Source organism: Penaeus monodon, chromosome 42 (assembly GCF_015228065.2).
Source record: "Penaeus monodon isolate SGIC_2016 chromosome 42, NSTDA_Pmon_1, whole genome shotgun sequence".
In the NCBI taxonomy this organism is placed as follows: Eukaryota; Metazoa; Arthropoda; class Malacostraca; order Decapoda; family Penaeidae; genus Penaeus; species Penaeus monodon.
In genome coordinates, this window is record NC_051427.1 from 15,222,806 (window position 1) to 15,227,551 (window position 4,746).

At 47.8% G+C, this 4,746-nt stretch overlaps 1 protein-coding gene across 3 annotated transcripts in view; it reads left to right on the forward strand.

Moving 5' to 3' along the window:
• Positions 1 to 417: 417 nt before the first annotated feature.
• The window catches only part of LOC119599071, a 90,919-nt gene continuing 86,590 nt past the window's right edge, over positions 418 to 4,746 (forward strand). Inside the window, exons 1-3 of one of the 3 annotated variants that reach the window (XM_037948828.1) lie at positions 499 to 532; positions 938 to 1,044; positions 1,186 to 1,246. The gene's annotated coding sequence lies outside the window, so the exon portion shown is untranslated. Of the gene's footprint in view, positions 533 to 937; positions 1,045 to 1,185; positions 1,247 to 4,746 lie in introns of all 3 variants that reach the window. The other 2 variants (XM_037948827.1, XM_037948826.1) reach the window with 2 other exon arrangements.

A 4,746-nucleotide genomic window follows, 5' to 3' on the forward strand; every position in this document is an offset into this window, starting at 1 on the left:
GTTTTAAGCTTTGTATATTGGGCAATGTTAAAAATAATCTTATGTAAGAAAGTGAACGAACAGTCTCAAGGTAGTCTCTCTCTCTCTCTCCCTCTCTCTCTCTCTCTCTCTCACACACACACACACACACACACACACACACACACACACACACACACACACACACACACACACACACACACACACACACACACACACACACACACACACACACACACACACAGGGGGGGAGCTGAGGATGAGGGGTGAAATGGGGGAGTGACATGATGGTAAATGTAAAGTTGATTCCAAGTCTGACTGAGTATGAAGATGACGGCGAGTGTGAACGTGAGTGTGAATACGAAAGTGTGTGAGTGTGAATGCGGAAGCAAGAATGAGGGTGAACATGAAACCAAGTTTGATAAGGGTGAGTATGAGGGTGAGAGTGAGTCATGAATGAATCGTATATCTATGCATCGTTTACTCGGGAGAGTTAGTTTGTCTGGAGCAGCCTTCTACGTACGTTCGTTACATTCCGTGCTCTTTGTAAAATGTGCGTAAAATGTGTCAAATGTCATAAATGAAGCAAAAGTTTCTTTTCTTGTGAATTAGTGTAATAGAAGAAGTTGAACAATATGAAATTAATTTAGTGAAATAAAAGAAAAAACTATTTCAAATGTGACCAGTAGTGCCAAAACAGCCAAACATTTTCATATTGTTTCTAACACATCTTCAAGACGAGAAAAGAAATAAATCACAGTAACAAAGATACGTTACTATATAATGCTGAATTTGCTATCGCTACTAACGAATACTGTATTTGCAAATGTCAGTTAAACAAACCGGATTCTAAAGACGGGAAATCCTACGTCACTATATCCAGTGTGAAAGCGTTTTTAACCCAGGATGAAAAAAACAAAACAAAACAAAAATAAATACCTACTTAAGATTTACACAGATTTAAAGAATTGTTATTCATTGAGCAATACCTGCCACGTATCTTTATTTCACACACTAATCTCTGAGGAATTCCTCCGATGTGGCAACACTGGACCGAGCAAAAGGGTACAGGTTTAGTTCTTGTCTGGTTATTTTTGTTTACACTATTGCCTTCAGAACCATTTGTTTTACATGGTTTTTCTTTATGCGTTACGCTTGTTTTCTTTCTTTCTTTTTACCACGAATTTCTGGATGTCTTATCCTCAGAGAAAAGCAAAACTCATCCAAAAGACGAAATTGGGCAATGCAAGAGTATAAACAGAAAGAGGTATATGCTTCTCTCTCTCTCTCTCTCTCCTCTCCTCTCCTCTCCTCTCCTCTCCTCTCCTCTCCTCTCCTCTCCTCTCCCTCTCCTCAACTTCTCTCTCTCTCTCTCCTCTCTCTCTCTTTCTCTCTCTCTCTCTCTCTCTCTCTCTCTCTCCTCTCCTCTCCTCTCCTATCCTCTCCTCTCCTCTCTCTCTCGCCCCTCAGTCTCTCTGTTTCTCTCCTCTCCTCTCTCTCTCTCTCTCGCTCTCTCTCTCTCTCTCTCTCTCTCGTCCTCTCTCTCTCTCTCCCCTCTCTCTCTCTCTCCGTCCACCTCTCCTCTCTCTCTCTATCTCTCTTACTCTCTCTCTTCTCATTCTTCTCCTCTCTCTCTCTCCTCTCCTCTCCTCTCCTCGCCTCTCCTCTCCTCTCCTCTCCTCTCTCTCTCCTCTCTCTCTCTCTCTCTCTCTCCTCTCTCTCCTGTCTGTCTGTCTGTCTGTCTGTCCTGTCTGTCTGTCCTGTCTGTCTGTCTCTCTCTCTCATCCATCTCCCCTCCTCTCTCTGTCTCTCTCTCTCTCTCTTCTCTAGCTCTCTATGTCTCTCTCGCTAGATCTCTATTGTCTCTCTCTCTATGTCTCTCTCTCTTTCTCTCCTCTCTGTCTCTCTCTTCTCTCTCTCTCCCTCTCTCTCTCTTTTCTCTCTCTTCTCTACTCTCTCTTCCTCTCTCTCCTGTCTCTCTCATCCTGTCTCTCTCTCCTTCCTACTCTCTCTCGTCTCTTCTCTATCTCGCCTCTCTCTCTCTCTCTCTGTCTCTCTCTCTCCTCTCCTCTCCCTCTCTCTCTCTCTCTCCTCCTCTCCTCTCCCTCTCTCTCTCTCCTCTCCTCTCTCCTCTCCTCTCCTCTCTCCTCTCTCCAATCTCCTCTCTCTCCTCTCCTCTCCCTCAGCTCCTCTCCTCTCTCTCTCTTTCTCTCTCTCTCTCCTCTCTCTCCTCTCTCTCTTCCTCTCTCTCTCCTCTCTTCTCTCTCTCTCTCCTCTCTCTCTCTCTCTCTCTTCTCTTTCCTTCTCCTCCTCTCTCACTCTCCTCTCTCTCTCTCTCTCTCTCTCTCTCCTCTCTCTCTCTCTATCCCTCTCTCTCTCTTCCTCTCCTCTCTCTCTCCTCTCTCTCTCTCTCCTCTCTCTTTCTCTCCTCTCCTCTCCTCTCCTCTCCTCTTTCTCTCCTCTCCTCTCCTCTCTCTCCTCTCGTCTCTCTCTCTCTTCCTCTCTCTCCTCTCCTCTCTTCTCTTCTCTTCTCTGCTCTTCTCTCCTCTCTCCCTCTTTTCTTTTCTCTCTTCTCTCTCTCTTCTCTCCCCTCTTTCTCTCCTCTCTTCCCTCTTCTCTTTTCTCTCTTCTCTCTCTCTTCTCTCCCCTCTTTCTCTCTTCTCTCTCTCTCTCTCTCTCTCTCTCTCTCTCTCTCTCGTTCTCTCCTCTTCTTCGTCTCTTCTCTCTCCCCCCCCTCGTCTCATCCCCCCCTCTCCTTCCTCTTCTCTTCTCTCTCTCTCTCGTCTTTCTCTTTCTCTTTCTCCCCTCTCCTCTCTCCTCTCTCCTCTCCCTCTCTCCTCTCTCTCCATCCTCTCTTCGCCTCTCTCTCTCTCCTCTTTCTCTCTCTCCTCTTCTCTCTCTCTCTCGTCCGTTCTCTCTCTCCTCTCTTCTCTCTCTCTCCTCATCCTCTCTCTCCTTCGTCTCTCCTCCTCTCTCCTCCTCTCCTCGCGCTCTCTCCTCTCCTCTCCTCTCCTCTCCTCTCACTCTCTCTCCTTCTCCTCTCCTCCTCCTCTCTTCTCTCCTCTCCGCTCCTCTCTCCTCTCCTCTCTCCTCTCCTCTCCTCTCTCCTCTCCTCTCCTCGCTCTCTCTCTCCTCTCTCTCTCTCCCTCTCGATCACTCTCTCTCTCTCTCACTCTCCTCTCTCTCGTCTTCCCTTACTCTTCTCTTCTCTCTTCCTCTACTCTCTCTTCTCTCTCTCTTCGTCTCTCCTGTCCAACTCTTCTCTCTCTCATTCTCTTCTTCTCTAGCTCGCTCTCCTCATCTCTCTCTCTCTCACTCTCTCCTCGTTCTCTTCTCTCTCTCTCTCTCATCTCCTCTCCTCTCCTCTCCTCTCCTCTTTTTTTTTTTTTTTTTTTTTTTTTTTTTTTTTTATACTAATGGATAAATACTAGGTTATAAAAGAGTGGCCTATTTCTACTCCCTTTGGTTTTTCTAAGCCGAAGACTTTTCTTATTATGAAAATCTATCTAGAGCTTGACCTATCTATACTATTGTATGTTGTGAAGTTTTAACTTCGATTATTACCCAGGATCGAGGGACCTCCATCTATGTACAGCACCTTGAGGCTTGCATGCTGGGGGGTTGTGCAGAGAGGTTTGCTGAACCATCGTGTTTCCCAGAAGCCTGGAGTATTGGCTTGAAAAGAGCGTTGAATGAGTTCAGTCCTGGAGAAAGGGTATTTACAGCTCTTGACCCGCGGGTGCGAAATGGTCCCGTGGCTATTTTTGCAGCCGCTCGTTGTCAAGTCGCAGGACATGAATGGGGACAACGTTGCCTGTGTAATTTTGTAGAGTAACAAAGAGCTGCAACATCTCGTCGATGCTGTAAAGTGACTGGAAAGTGTAATTTCGGTCTTCTACTAGCGTTTGTATGCACTAGTCCTCGGGCTCGATTTTTGGACCCTGTCTAGTAGTCCTAGGTATGATGGAGGGCGCAGGCACACAGAGGGCCAGGACTCCATGAACGGAGCGAACCTGGGAGTGGTAGAGCGTGCAGCATCCTATGCCGCAAGGAGAGGGCGCGATCGAACGGATTGCATGCCAGTGTTCCCGTCGCCCGCGCGTTTCTTCGCCATTTCCCTGACGTGGTCTGTAAAGGTGAGGCGGCTGTCGATCTGCACCCTGGGGGATGCTGATGTCGCTGTCGTAGGCGAGGGTCTTGCCGCCCATCATCAGGACCGGATGTGTGTGCGAGGGGATCCTGTCGTCGCGTTATCAGCATGGCCTGGGTTTCTTTTCAGGGGCGAAAGTGACTTCCCCATTTCTTGCTCCATGCATAATGATTTTGCCATGTTTTGTTGTTGATGTGGTGTAGGGGAGTCCTTTCGGTTTAAGTGGTTCCCTGGGTGAAAGACAGAGTACAGCCATCTGCATAGGCATGGCTTTTGGTAGGAGTTTGCAGAATGTCTTTTGAAGTAGACATTCCATAGCAAGGGCCCCCGATGACACTGCCTTGTGGGGACGCTAGCCCCGCTGGGAATTTTGGAAGAAATGTAGGGGCCGTTTTACCACTACCTGCATTGTTCTTCCATGCGGGGGTTTCTTTCAAGCAACACCCAGCAGGGCTCCTGCTATGCCGAAAGGGTTTTCAACTTTGCAATGATACCTTTGTGCCACACTCTGCCAAATGCACCAGCTATGTCGAGTGCAATGACGAAGGTTTCATAGCCGACATCGAGGGAGTTTTGCCAGGCAGTCGTAAGTTGGAGGAGGGGGTCCGACGCAGATC